Here is a 15,713-nt window from a genome sequence, read left to right as displayed (position 1 = left end):
TATGTGTCCTCTTGCTGAATATTTCTAAGCAAGGAACATAGCCCCTTACAGCCCCAGGTCCTTTTCCTGGGATCTTAAATGCAAGTGTCCTGTATGGAAACTGAGAAATCAAGCAAATTGATTATGATTGAAGCCCATTCTAAGGAGAATTTGCTGTAGCCTACAAGAAACCTTTCTTATTGCAATTTTTTATGTCTTTACTTGCTTATTTTATTTTTTATATTTATTTACTTATTTATTCCCTTTTGTAGCCCTTGTCACTTTATTGTTGTAGTTATTATTGTTGTTGTTGATGTCATTGTTATTGGATAGGACAGAGAGAAATGGAGAGAGGAGAGGAAGACAGAGAGGGGGAGAGAAAGACATCTGCAGATCTGCTTCACTGCTTGTGAAGCGAACCCCCTGCAGGTGGGGAGCCAGGGCCAAACTGGGATCCTTATGCAGGTCCTTGTGCTTTGGCGCCGTGTGCGCTTAATCTGCTGCATTACTGCCATCTCCCTAATTACTTGTTATTTATTTATTTATTTATTTATTTATTTATTTATTTTAAAAAGGAGACACTAACAAAACCATAGGATAGGAGGGATACAACTCCACACAATTCGCGCCACCAGATCTCTATATCTCATCCCCTCTCCTGATAGCTTTCCTATTCTTTAGCCCTCTGGGAGTATGGACCCAAGGTCATTGTGGGATGCAGAAGCTGGAACGTCTGGCTTCTGTAATTGCTTCCCCGCTGAACATGGGCATTGACTGGTCGATCCATACTCCCAGCCTGCCTCTCTCTTTCCCTAGTAGGGTGGGTCTCTAGGGAAGCAGAGCTCCAGGACACACTGGTGGGATCGTCTGTCCAGGGAAGTCTGGTTGGTATTTTGCTGGCATCTGGAGCCTGGTGACTGAAAAGAGAGTTAACATACAAAGCCAAACAAATTGTTGAACAATTATGGACCTAAAGGCTAGAATAGTGCAGATGAAGTGTTGGGGGGTACTCACTGCAGACTATTGTGTACTTTTGCTTTCAGGTATATATTTTGCCCTAGTTTATGGATACATATGAACATATGCTCTATCTCAGGGGACCTGGTCTATATCTGGGTTTTGGGACTTTGTTAGGAAGTGAACCACCTGGAATGGAATTAGAGCATACTATGAAAGAAAAGGTCTCACCCGAATAATGAAGCTGAAGGGTTGTCATTCCACACCTGAATTCTCTGGACACAGTCTGAAGTGAAGCATGCTGAGGTGGCACTCGTTGCATTGATTAGTTGTGATTGGTGGATGCAATATTATTTGATATGAATTGAGAGAAGCATGCAGGAAAGTGGGCCCCACCCTAAGGTTCCAGGACTGGGGGAAATAAAGGCTCTATAGTGGAAATATGAGGTTCCTTCTGTCTTAGGGTTCAAGAAGACAATGGATAGTTATTGTTATCATCATATTATTTGGTAATTGGGTTAACTTTGAAAAGTCCCTTTATTAGGATTTGCTGTATAATACTCAATATCCTGTATATAGCTGTGCCACTGGTTGCTTCTGTTCTCCCTGGTCTAGGCTTTTGAGAGTCAACATATTGAAGCCAACTTACTTATTTTTAACCAGAACACTTCTCAGCTCTGGCTATTAATCAGCAATCAGACCTGGTACCTTTCATATGCAAGCCCTATATGTTACCACTCCTCTTACTGTCTTGTGTGTGTGTGCGCGCACACACACCCCCATTAACTTTTCTAAATGTATGACTGACATTCTTTATTTACACAGGTTTGTGGTAAGTATCATAAGCAATAGTTCATTTCAGGAAACTGAAAGCAAAGTGCTTATCCATAAAATCATCTTACTATCATCCCCACTCTCAAAAACAAGAATTTTAGGTAAGAAAAGCAAATGAAAAACAAGATCTGAATGCTCTAGTGATCCTTTCTGCTTTCCTCTCCCATTTTAACACAGTGTAAAATCCAAATGCTTTACATGCCTGCAAGCTTTACACTGAACCTAGCCACAAGCAGGTCTCATCACTGGACCATCGCCATTTTGCATATTCTTCTCAGGTCACAGTAACTCCTCTTCAGAGACTTCACATTTATGGCTCTCCCTGACCTTTTCCCTATTTGTTCCACTACTTACTTCTAGACTTCACTCGGTCTGTTCAAAAATCCTCTCCTTGGAACCATCCCTGACAACATCATCTTCAAATGCAGCTCTTGTCCATCTCCACACCATTCTCTTACTCCTTCCAATACTTACCAGTGACATCACTGCATATATTTATTGTATTAAGTGCTTTCTGACTCACCCTGCCAGAAAAATGATAACTAAATATTTTATTTAGTGATTAAGTACACTTGTAAATAGAAATTTACTACAGATGCTTCCTCTATCACCTGTGCTTTTAAACAGTGTGTGCCAAATATATTAATTGAGAACTTCTCATTTATTCTAGTGCCTTATGATAAATCTTTGGATAATATTTCTAATTCTGTATCTTTTTTAGGTTTCTTTCATGACTCATTTTCTTTAAGGAGGTCCGTGTTTGTCTGTTTTTAAGTGCCTGATAATTTTATTGTTTTATTTATGTATTTTTATTTAATTTTCAAAAGATTTTTTACTTATAAAATGGAAATATTGACAAAAGTATAGAGTAAGAGGGGTATATTTCCACACAATTCCCACCCCCAGAACTCCGTATCCAATTCCCTCCCTTGATAGCTTCCCTATTCTTTAACCCTCTGGGAGTATGGACCCAGGGTCATCATGAGGTGCGAAGGTGGATGGTCTAGCTTCTGTAATTGCTACTCCGCTAAACATGGGCATTGTCAGGTCCATCCATACTCCCAGCCTGTCTCTCTTTCCTAAGTGGGGCAGGGATATGGAGAGGCGGGGATCCAGGACACATGGTGGGATGGTCTGCCCAGGGAGGTTTCAGATCAAATTGATGAGGTTTGCAGTTAACAATATGTATATACTTTCCCCATATTTGGGAGCTACTCATTTCTCTGATTCAGCTTTCTAGTCTTTCTTCCAACTATGACACCATCTCCCCAGACAATAACCTGGGTCTACCTGCATATTAGATGTCAGGGGCAGCCAAACTAATAAAGTCATGGGCCCCTCGGAATATACCTAAAATTGACCTACAAGTTTATTCCAAAACAGAGACCCCAAATCTTCACCTGCAATATTCTTGTCTTTAAGTTCATGACTAGTCTGCATGGATATGACTGCTTTTGCATATCCACTTAGGTTAGTATCTGTTATCTACCTACAGGGGGTGCTATGACTGCAGTGAGAGAGGTTTCCTTAACTTATAATGTGATGAGTTGGTGGTATTGGAATGGAAGAACCGTGGAGAAAGGTGAAATAAAGGAGGATTAAGAGGTGTACAGACTAGTGAGAGGGCTGCATGTTGCACTTGGCTTTTCCAGATACCCAGTTCAGGTAATGCAGCACAGTTCTTCTCTTCTCATTTCATTCAACAAGACAAAGTCTCAGTTTTCCTACCTAGTTATGAGGACATTCAATCACTTCCAACCATAGCTACTCTGACCCCGAAGATTTTCTGTTGTGGGAAGAACTTAGCCAGACTGACTCTATTGATCTCAGCTTCCAGTTTTCAGATGATTTCTTTTTCTGTCTCAGACCATATAGGGCCATATAGATAGTTCATCATACCATGACTCCATCCCAACTTTTCTGGGCAGATGAACTACAGATGTGTCCTGGACCCTAGCATCTCCAGAACTCTGGTCCACTAGGGAAAGATAGAAACAGGCTGGGGGGTATGGATAGACCCGTCAATGCCCATGCTCAGCAGAGAAGCTATTACAGAAGCCAGAATTCCTACCATCTGCTCCCCAAAAACAACCTTGATCCATACTCCCAGCAGGGGACAAGTGATAAGATGAAGAGAAGAGGACTCTGCACTCCAGCTCCATCAGCACCCAGTGAGAGAGAAGGAAAAGGACAGGTACATAGGGAGGTAGTTATGTAGTCATGAGAGGCTTGGAGGGGAAAAGAGGATTGAATCGGGAAAAAAAGGGGACAACTATGTATAAATGTAGACAGATCATTGCAGAGAAGATGGTTGGCCCATGTCTACAACCTTAGGGGAGCTGTGGTGGATTGCAGTGGGGATACTGAAGATTCAGAACTCTGGTAGTGGGAGTGGTGTGGAATCAAACCCCTGTTGACATGCAATTTTGTAATATAAAAATAAATAAATAAATAAATAAATAAAAAGAGAAAGTTCAGCATCATGGTCCCTGTGAACTTTTCCTGAGGCCAAAGTTTAAGAATTTACAGTTTCTCTCTTGTCTTCATTGGCTTCCCTGGCTACAGTGGTAGCTAGTGAGCACCATGCCTCTAGTTTCAGCATGTCCACTTATACCCCCACTCCCCTCCCCCACTACCACTGTCTTCTGCTTTCACCCACTTCTGGAGAGTATGTGTTTTTCTGACAAACTCAGCTGAGCATTGGTGAGGTTCTTCTGTGGCTTTTGTTTGCTTGTTGCTGTTATTGTTGTTTTGGCCTCCAGAGTTATTGCTGGGGCTCAGTTCCAGCAATACAAATTCACCACTCTCCCAGCAACCTTTTTTTTTTCCTTTTGCTTTGATAGGACAGAGAGAAATTGGGAGGGGTGGGGTGATAGAAGGAGAGAGGGGGGAGGGGGGAAGTACCTGCAGTACCTGCTTAACTGTTCATGGGAAGCAGGGGCTCTAATGCGTATGATAACGTGTCCGATTTACTAGGTGTGCCACCACCTGTCCCCCATGTGGCTTGTTTTTGTGTAAGGCTATTTTGGCAGCATGCAGTTTGCTTGTTACAATTCTGCCTTAATTCTGACTCCAGAAGTCTTCGAAGTTATAGCATGATTTATAGTTTTTTAATATAATACTTATTTTAAAATTAAAACAGATTATTGAGTTTTCCCAAAATGCCTGGTACATGCAAGATTCTCAGTAGAAGTTAGTTTTCTTATTGTGGTGTGATTCTTACTGGAAAGAGTCTTGGCTTATTGACATATGATATTAAATCCAGTAATATTTACCACTGACTGACTCTATCTGGGTGTTTGGGCAAGATATTGAACCCCATTTCTTCATTTGTATAGCAAAGAAGTTAGCATGTTTATAATCTCTGCTAAGTTATGAATAGCACCTTTTATTCAGCAGACATATACTGACAAAGTTCTGTCACACATGAAAAACTTGGCATCTTTTAAAGTTCTGTCTTTGATCTGGTTCATGGTGCAGAGAAGATGAGGAATGCCTTAATCACTGACTCAGGAACATAAAAGATGATTGTTGGGGGGGGAGAACAGTAGGAGGGCCCCAACACTATAGAGTACAGATATATAATTCTGACCTCTGTAATGATTCTTACCATGAAGTCTGGGAGTTAAACCAAAATAATGTCCCTAGATGTACCTTGCGAATGAAAGCCCTAAGCAAGCATAGAAAGGGAGTCAGTGCACTAAAATGGAGAAACACTGTCTTGGAAGCTTAGACATTCACATTCTAATGTTGACTTTGCTAGTTAATACTTTGAGTTAGTTTAGACAGGCTCAGTCATTTTGTTTGTCCTAGTATCTGGATTGATACAGTGAAGCTCAAGTCTCTTAGAGTTTGTTAGTCAGAGGTAAAAAATCAGATTTTTAAAAATGAAGTAACTGGTGGAACTGGGACAACCTTTCCTTTTTTAATTATTATTTTTAAATTTACTATTGAATAAAGACAGAAACTGAGAAGGAGGAGGTGGTAGAAAGGGAAAGACAGAGAGGCACCTGCAGCTTTAACACTTGTAAAGCTTTCCCCCTGTAGGTGGGGACCAGGAGCTTGAACCTTGGTCCTTGCACATTGTAATGTGTGCACTTAACCAGGTGTGCTACTGCTTGGGCCCCTGCACAAACTTTTCTTAAAGGAGAGATGTTCTGATCTCTGGGAAGGATAAATAGTAAAAAAAAATAAAATAAAATAATAACATTTTAAAATATTGAACAACTACATGGCTCAAGCACAACACAAATGGAAAGGAATCTATTAGCTATAATTGAGCAAGGACCCAGAGGCTCTCATCTGCTGTGAGGTGTCCTAGTCCATTTGTGATGTTATAACAAATGACTACACACTGCGTAGTTTATAAGCAGCATCAATTTAGTTCCCACACTTTGGACACTGGAAGTTTGACTTTGAGTTCAGGGTACCAGCATAGTTGAGCAGTTTTTCTTCTGGATTTCAAAACTCTGGTTGTGTTCTTAAATGGCAGAGAAGCTTAAAGAGCTCACTCAAGACACAAATCCTATTTTCGGGATCTCTACTTTATTTTTTTTTTACCTCCAGGATTATTGCTAGGTCTGAGTGCCGGCACTACAAATCCACTGCTCCTGGTGGGCATTTCCCCCCATCATTTTATTAAATAGGACAGAAATAAATTGAGAGAGGAGGGGAAGATAGAGATGGGGAGAAAAAGATAGACACCTGAAGACCTGTTTCACTGGTCATGAAACAACCCTCCTGCAGGTGGTGAGTCAGGGGCTCAAAGCCAGGTTCTTGTGCTTACTATTATATGTACTTAACCGGGGTGCACCACTGCCTGATCCCCAGGAGCTCTACTCTTGTAACATAAGCACCTCTCAAAGGTCCTGCCTTCATCTTAGGTTAGAATTTCAATATGTGGGAGTCAGGCGGTAGCGCACTGGGTTAAGTGCAGGTGGCGCAAAGCGCAAGGACCGGCATAAGGATCCCGGTTCGAGCCCCCGGCTCCCCACCTGCCGGGGAGTTGCTTCACAGGCAGTGAAGCAGGTCTGCAGGTGTCTGTCTTTCTCTCCCCCTCTCTGTCTTCCCCTCCTCTCTCCATTTCTCTCTGTCCTATCCAACAACGACATTAATAACAACAACAATAAAACAACAAGGGCAACAAAAAGGAATAAATAAATATTAACAAAAAATTTTTTTAAAGAATTTCAATATTTACAGAAAGAGATAGGGTTGGGGTTAGGTACAGACATTCAGAAAACACAAGGCTTGTGAGATCAAAGGGAGGTCTTAGAGAATGGTCTCAGGAAAGGAATGGCAGAGATAACACTCAGAGTTACTGGGGGCACAGTTACCTTACCAAGTGTCATGGAAGTGTTTTAATATACTAATAACTGGTACAAGTGTATTAGGGTGTTTTGCAGCCTTTTAGCTGTGTCTAGACACAATAAATTCTCCCTATAAGCCTCACTGCTGGAATGAGTTAAGATCAAGATCCAGCATACACTTTTGCCTGACCTTTGTGTTCCACTATTACACTTGGTGAGCGGAGGACAAGATACTCACACATCTATGTCTAATACTGGAGGCAACTTCTTGCTTTATTTCCCCCCTTTGTTGTGGGGATTAATGGTTTACAGTTAATATCAAAGTACCATAGTTGGTACATGTGTAACATTTCTTAGTTGTCCACATAACACTCTAACCCCCCACCTAGTTCCTCCTCTGGCATCATGTTCCAGGACCTGAATACGCCCCCACCCCCTGGCCCAGAGTCCTTTACTTTGGTGCAATACACCAAGCAACTTCTTAAAAGAATTAGAGCTAGGGCCTGAGCTGTGGGGAAGCTGGTAAAGTGCACACATTACAGAGCACAGGGACCTGAGTTCTAGTCCCCAACTGCAATGAGGAGGTTTCATGAGCAGTTGTCTATCTCCCCCTTCACTGTCAACTTTTCCCCTCTCTACCCAAAATAAATAGATAAAATATTAAAGAAAAAGAATCAGCACTCTGTTCAACATGCAAACAGAGGGGCCAGGTGGTGGCGCACCTGGTTAAATGCACATATTACTATAGGCAAGGATTCTGGTTTGAGTTCCCACTCTCCACTTGCAGGAGGGATGCTTCATGAGCAGTGAAGCAGGTCTGCAGGTGTCTCTTTTCTCTCTCTATCTCTTCCTCCCTTCTCAATTTCTCTCTGTCCCATAGAATGAAAGAGGGGGAGTACTTAGCAGCCGAATTATCAGGGACATTGATCAAATAGAATGTACATCAGTCCTTGACTACAGGGGAGATCCTCAATTTCCTTGCTGTACTGGAGGTTAATCCCTTGTTAGTGGCTGTTTTTGTTGTCATATCAGGACAAATACCAGTACTTCTAAGAGTAGAAATGTGATTGAAAGTGAACATAGGACCAGTGGCTTGAGCCGTGGTTGTCACTAGTAGGTACAACATATTATTAGTTGGTATCTGCCTTCTGATTGTTTATGAAGTGACAGAAGAGGGACTGGACGCTGGCTGAGGACAACACAGAAGTGGTCATTAGAGAGATATCCAAATACAAATGTGAATAGCTCGTGAGATTGAAATTATGGTTTAGTGCAGAGTATATTGGGAAATGCATGATGGGATGGTGAGTTTTCATGACTAGGAGGTAGGGATGAGGTTACTGAACATTTGGTAGCTGCATCAGAAATAATAACTACCTGCACTGCCTGGGGTGGTCATGTTCTCTGAGAATGTGAATAGTGCCTCTGTTGGGAAACATTGCATGGAAATTTTTCCAAAAGGGGATATGAAATAGTACAGTCACATGCAATGGGTGGGAGAGGGATAGTACTACATTTTATGATCTAACTATCATTTAGTACTTATTATGGGGACTGGGAAGCTAGCTCACCTGGTAGAGCACATACTTTATCATGTGGTATGATGTTAAATAAACACTCCTTTTGGAGGCTGGAAATTCATATACAACTACTACTAAAGGGAAGGTTGAAACTAGACATTATTATTTTACATTAATTAAAGCTTGTCTACATTGCCAGGGAAATGCAAGAAGTAAAAAATTAAAGAGATGAAGGCTGAGTTAGTATTCTAAAAATCACATTTTATATAATTATTAAAAATTCACTATCCTATAGCATCTTATCAAACAGTATTATATTTTCTTTTTGCTGTCTATAGATTTAATTTATACATTTTACATTTACTAAAATCATCAGATAACTGATTATTCCTCTCTGTATGTCTTTTTTTCTAGAGACAAAGAAGCAGAGAGAGGGGCCAGGTGGTGGTGCACCTGGTTGAACGCACATGTCACAATGTGCAAGGACCCAGGTTCGAATCCTGGTCCCCACCTGAAGGGGGAATACTTCACAAGTGGTGAAGCTGTGCTCAGGTGTTTCTCTGTCTCTCTTCCTCTCTATCCCCCTTCTCAATTTATGGCTATCTCTATCCAATAAATAAATAAAGATAATAATATAAAAGTAGCAGAGAGCGACCGAAAGAGACCACAGCATCAAAGCTTCTCCTTCAATACAGTGAGTGCCTGACTCCAAGCAATGTCATGCACATTGCAAAGCAGCACACTATCCAAGTGGGCTACCTCTGTCTGTTCTTATTTCCACTTTGCAGAATTTATTTTATTTTTTCATTGTATATTTGCCACCAAGGTTATCAGTAGGGATTAGTGCCAGCACAGTGATTCCACTGCTCCTAGTGGCCTTTTCCTTTTCCCATTTTATTTGATTGGACAAAGAGCAATTGAGAGAAGACAGGGAGATTGAGACGGATAGAGAAAGAGAGACACCTGGAGACCTGCTTTATGACTTATGAACTCCTCCACCCCCCCCCCCCCCGCTGCAAATTGGGGGTTAGGGTGGGAAGGCTAGAACCCAGGTTTTTGCTCCTGGTAATGTGCATCATTTTTTCCCCTCTGTCAGAGCTCTTCTAAGCTCTGACTAGTGATGGTGCTGGGGATTTAACCTGAGACTTTTGCTGCCTCAGGCATAAAAATCTTTTTGAATAATCATTATGCTATCTCACTACCTCTCTATAATTTCATTATAGGTATTTGTATCACTCTGCCTAAATCTTTGTTACCATGTCATCAAATCCTGTAACAGAAAAGCAAACAAAGTTTATTTTACACAAGTCACCTTCAAAAATAAAGGCTGGAAGAATTGATCTTACTGATGAAAAGAGGGACTGAAGTGTGAGCGCAGTAGACATGCTCATGGGGAGCAGAGTAAAGAAGATCTAAGTGAAGTAGTAGTTGTCTCATGGGAAAAACACCACCTTTCAGGAATCCTGGTCCCAGTTTGTCCATCTAAAGTGGTTGGTTCTTTCCAGTTCTCACTTTATCCCAATGCCCCAGTTGTAGCCACCAGGTGGCACTCGCATTCTTCAAGAACTGCGTTGGTACCTCCTGCATTTAGAGAGTTTAGACCAGAGGTAAAGTGGCTCCTACTCTGACCTCTCAGTGGTTGGGACGATGTGTGTGTGTGTGTGTGTGTGTGTGTGTGTGTGTGTGTGTGTGTGTGTGTGTGTGTGTGTGTGTGTGTGTGTGCTGGAAGCCACCCTTTCCCGTCTTATGCTGGATCAGGAAGGAAGAAGACCTTGGGACGATGTGTGTGTGTGTGTGTGTGTGTGTGTGTGTGTGTGTGTGTGTGTGTGTGCTGGAAGCCACCCTTTCCCGTCTTATGCTGGATCAGGAAGGAAGAAGACCTTGGAAGATTTCGCTTCTTTCTAGATTTTCTCTTGGGTTGAAAGTAGATTGAGGAACCTTTTAATGTTCTCTCTCATCTCCATCGCCACCCTTTAGCAGTGAACTGATTTTTCATTTGCTTTTACTTAGGGGAGAAGGTTATTTATTTCCATCATAGAAAGCAGTTCTTGTTAAATCCTCAGTATTTTATTTCTCAAATAGACCTACTAACTTTTTCTAAAATGGAGACCTCAAATCTCACGTGCCATATTTGTGTCATTTGGGTCCAGATTATTGAATAATTTGTTCTGCTTGTTCAGACACCAAGTTACAAATGTTACCATGACACCAACCTGATTTCCCTGGGTAGGGGACCTCACCAATGTGTCCTGGAACTCCACCTCCCCAGAGTCATGCTCTACTAAGGAAAGATAGAAACAGGCTGGGGGTATAGATTGACCTGCCAACATCCGTCTTCAGCAGAAAAGCAGTTGCAGAAGTCAGACACCTTCTGCACCCCATAATAATATTGGGTCCACAATATTATTGAGATGGGATATGGAACCCTGGTGGTGGGAAATGTGTGGAATTTAACCTCTCTTATTTTATAGTTTTGTCGATATTTTCTATTTTTATTTTATATTTTTTTAAAAGCAAAATATGGTAAAATAAAAGGAGGGGGGAATCCTGTTTCTATAATCTCCAGCCTCACCATTTGTGCACCCAGAACAGAAACAGTGCAAGGTGGGGTGGGGGTGGCTGTTGGCAGGACTTAAAAAAAAATTGGTAAGGAGTTCTAAGGGGGCAGAGGGTGACCAAATGGCGAGGTTCTGGCTGGAGCTGCTCACCCCAGGGCTTCATATCCCTCTGCAAAGCCTCCTAGAGAGTAACCGAGTAGATAAGAACTACGAAGCTATTTCTTAAATGCAGAGTTCCTGGCCTCAGTCCAGACCTGCCGCTTCTAGAAATGTGCAGGTGCAGATCCAGTCACAGGAAACGGAGGACATTAAGCCTATCACAAGCGGCCAATTTAACATCCTCGGATGACTGCCTGGACATTGAGGTTTGGCACCATGCTTGGGCGTCTTGGGCGTCTTAACAGTCCACATAGGCAATTGCGGGGGAAAGATGGGAGAGGATGGGAAGAAGGGAAGCCAGCTGGGCTCGCCCTCCTCAGCCCCCATGCGGGGTCCTAGGTACGGGGCTGCCCTTGGGGTTCCCCATTCTGCGGCCTGGGCAGCGACTCCTTTCGACCCGCAAGCCACCCCGGGCGGCGGCCGGGTCTGCGCCGGGAGGCGGGGCATGGGCGTCTGGGCGGGCTCCCCCAGTGTGGCCTGCAGGGTGGGGGTGGGAGAGGAGGAGGAGAGAAGGTGCGGAGGGAGGGGGCAACAGGCACTTAGGCCAGCCCCTCACCTCCCCAACCTCTATAATTGGCTGCTCGCGGGCCTTCCCTCCCTCTTGTCTGATGCTGGGCGCCCAGGCTGTGGACAGTGGGAGCAAGAGAGCGAGAGAAGGAGTTGAGAGGTTAGTTTGAAAGGGTGCAGGGTGTGAAGCCACCAGGGGAGCGACGTGCAGCCGAGAACCTGTTGGCGACTGAACTTGGTTCTTCCCTAAGTGTTGAGAGGTCCCCAACCTGGGCTGGAACCTTGACTGGCACAGGTCAGTAGTAATGTTTCCCAGACAATCTGACTGGACAATTCTGTGAAGAGAGGGCAGGGCACCTGCAGAGGCGGTGCAGTTTGGTTTACCTGTGATGGCCCCGGAGACTTTGAGGGTAGGTATAAGACCGTCTCAGGAAGGTCTCTGGACTGGAGAGAGAGAGAGAGAGAGAGAGAGAGAGAGAGAGAGAGATGGATAGAGAGAGAGATCCTGGGTAAATCTCGAAAGTACCCCCTTTCTCTCCCTCTTCACAACCCAGGCTTTGCGCGCTTTGGCTCGGTGGACGCGCCCCCCAAAAGCGAGTTGCATTTGGAGACATCAGCGGCTCCAGCTTTTCCAAGGCGACAATCTGCTCGGAAAGCGTCTTGAAAATTTGTCTCCGAAGGCTGTGTATACATACTAAGTACGCGGTGCTTAAACAGAGATTGTATTTGGGGTGGTAGTGGACAGCAGTCAATGCCGACCTTGGGAAAAGAACTTCATCCTGCTGCACTTGGATCCCTGAGAGCTGGGGACTGGGAGCTGTAAGAGGCCCCACCCATGGGGGAGCAAAGAGATAGAACTTGTAGGCAGGAGCTTCTCTCTATCTCTGTGCCTGGATAAATAAACATTTCCTGTAGTGTTGCTTTGGTGCTTGGCTCCTAGAGGTTGCTGCTCAGAAGTCCTCTACCCTGTGACTTTACTACCCTCACCCCTTTCTAAAACTCTGGACCTTTCCTGGTATGCAGAGCCTGAGCCAGAACAACAGGCATCTGGGATCTGGGGTTTGTTTGGCCAGCTCTGCTTCTGCAGTGGGGGTAGACTTGAGGTTACTGGAGTGGCCTAGGTCCCAGGCTAGGACTTGCCCACCGCCTACAAATATAGGACCACAGGCATGCACTCTGCTTTGGTGATGGATCCCCAGGTTCTCAGTAAGAAAGCTTTTATGGTGGGTATGGTTCAGGACTGAGCTAGGGTCTCCTGTTCTGCCTTGATATTGACTTTGGACTTGTCTTCAGGAAAAGTGTTCCAGTAGAGTAGTTGCACAGCTCTCACAGTGACTTGAAGTCCTTCCCTCTCCCCCTGTTACTAATGGAGAGACACATTCTTCTGGAACATTTGAAAAGTTGTCTGCTGGCAGCAACTGAAGGAGGTGGGAGAGGGTAGGGACAAAGAAATTTGGGGATAAATGCTGGCAAGACAGCTCACTTGGGAAGGTGCTTGCCTGTCATGTGTTCCACCTAAGTTGGAGTCCCTCCAACTTTGTCAACCCCCACCCACCATGGTACTTGCAGAAAATCTTGGAGCTCTCTCCCTCTGTTCTTTCTGACCCTGTCTTTATCTGAAAAAGTTGGCCTGGAGCAGAGCTAGATGATGAAAAAGAGAAAAAATGGGGGGGGGGGGCATAAGAAAGAAAGAATGAATATCAGTACAAGACTTTGGTGGCTCTATGGGAGGGGGCAAAGAGAAAAATGGATTTTCCTGAAATTCTGTCCCCTCCATCCCATCTCTGAGACTCCTCACTTACAGAGGATCTAATTGCACCATGAGATAAATAGACCCTATTCAGAGTCAGCAAAAGGTTTTGCTGGGTAGAATGAAAATCCTGGGCTTTATTTCATAGGAGATGGCTTAGGTCTGCAGAGCACTAACTGTTAAGTTTAGAATCGAAGAATGAATTGACATTTGGAATTTTGAATTGGCATTTGGAATTTTGGTAGTTCAAAAAAAGCAATCTGGATGGAATCCTCTGAACATGGTTTCAATAGCTCCTTCACTTTAAGGTAGACTTCAGGATAGCTTTTTTTTAAATAACTTTATTTAAATGTAACTTATATGCCATACAAGTGTATATAATTCAATGGTTCAGTGTTTTTTTTTAGTATATTCACAGATTTAATATGACCACCACTGCAACCAATTTAGAAAAAAAAAAAACCACACCCCCCAAAATAATTCCTTATCAGTTAGCAATAACTCCCAATTTCTTCCCAATCTTGTTCCTCTCACACCTCCTCAGTCACTGGCAACCACTGATCTACTTTCTGTCGACATTCCATACAAATGAAAGCATACAGTATGTGTGTGGTCCTTTGTGACTGACTTCTTTCAGCAAAATCATTGCAAGGTTTGTCCATCGTGCACAGGACTCTCCCCAACTAAAAACCTGGGCATCTCCAACGGACTGGTGAATCCTGACCCAAAACCGACCTGAATCTCCACTGCAGCCTTGACCTCCTGGGGGTCCATTTAGAGTTACAATGAGGAAGTCTCTCAAGAATTCCCTAGGTAAAATTCCTTGAAACTCAATGGATTTCCTGGAGCTGTTTTGGGTGATTCTCAACTTTAGAAATTGATGGGTGGAGGCTTTTGGCCCACACTCTGTTAACAGTCCAGCTGAGGATTTCAGAGAAGGTTTGTATGTCTTGGTTTTTCTATATCAGTAGGGCAGATTTAAAGAATAGACTGAGTTGGGAGTCGGGCAGTAGCACAGCGGGTTAAGCGCACGTGGCGTGAAGTGCAAGGACCAGCACAAGGATCCCGGTTTGAGCCCCCGGCTCCCCACCTGCAGGGGAGTCGCTTCACAGGTGGTGAAGCAGGTCTGCAGGTGTCTGTCTTTCTCTCCCCCTCTCTGTCTTCACCTCCTCTCTCCATTTCTCTTTGTCCTATCCAACAACAATGACATCAGTAACAATAACTACAACAACAATAAAAAACAAGGGCAACAAAAGGGAAAATAAATAAATAAATATAAATATATAAAAAGAATTTTTTTAAAAAGTGCTAAAAAAAAATAGACCGAATTAGCTGCTAGGATTTGATGGAAACTGGGGCACTGCCCTCCTACCAGAGGGACTCCTTGGGGCTATGTTCCCCTTTGCTCATCACTATTTCCTACTGTCACCTAAGAGGACACAAAGATCTTCCATTATTTTCCACTGTCAGGCTGTACTGATATGTGCTTCTAGAGTCTGAGTTGCTGTTGTTTTAATCCAAATTTAGCCAAATGTCTTTTGCTTTTCTGGCCTGCAGGGTGTAACTTAATATTTCTTTAAATGACAGGGGTCTTCCTGAGTTGCTGCAGGCTGAAGTGGTGCTGTTTAAACACTACTGAGATAACAAATTGTCTGGGCTTATGACAGTTTGTATAGAACAAGATGACCTGTAAATGGGAAACTAATGGTCCTTGGGGGTAAACAGGAACCAGTGGGGTTAGGGGAAAGGAAAGGAAGAGGAAAGTTAAATGTAAAGTGACAAAACAAACTTCCTCCTTGGCAGAATTGGCCTCTTCCTGCTGGATAACAGAAAAACAATCACTCTCCTATTTCTGCTTCCATAACTAAAGAAAAAAGTGGCAGGGATCCAAATATCCTTTTATATACACTAAACCTTGAGTGAAGACCAAACTTCATTCTGTTTTGGCATGGTGTGTGTGTGTGTGTGTGTGTGTGTGTGTGTGTGTGTGTGTGTGTGTGTGTGTCTAATTGCTGGCAAGTTTTTTGAGTACCTATTTGGTACCTGATCTTTTTTTCTTTCAGAAATACATTTTAGTTCCCAGCTACTTAGAGAAGTAATCTTTTTTCTTTTAGAGATAAGATCATAGAACTAGAGAGCT

General features: G+C 43.2%; 1 protein-coding gene across 5 annotated transcripts in view; it reads left to right on the top strand.

Moving 5' to 3' along the window:
* Nucleotides 1-11,870: 11,870 nt before the first annotated feature.
* Nucleotides 11,871-15,713, top strand: part of COL14A1 (collagen type XIV alpha 1 chain) — a 243,560-nt gene continuing 239,717 nt past the window's right edge. For 3 of the 5 annotated variants that reach the window (XM_060195649.1, XM_007526236.3, XM_060195651.1), the window contains exon 1: nucleotides 11,918-12,118. The gene's annotated coding sequence lies outside the window, so the exon portion shown is untranslated. Of the gene's footprint in view, nucleotides 12,119-15,713 lie in introns of all 5 variants that reach the window. The other 2 variants (XM_060195647.1, XM_060195648.1) reach the window with 2 other exon arrangements.

This window comes from Erinaceus europaeus, chromosome 1 (genome assembly GCF_950295315.1).
Source record: "Erinaceus europaeus chromosome 1, mEriEur2.1, whole genome shotgun sequence".
In the NCBI taxonomy this organism is placed as follows: Eukaryota; Metazoa; Chordata; class Mammalia; order Eulipotyphla; family Erinaceidae; genus Erinaceus; species Erinaceus europaeus.
Note: the sequence above shows the minus strand (reverse complement) of the source record. Positions and strands in the feature narration are given on the sequence as shown.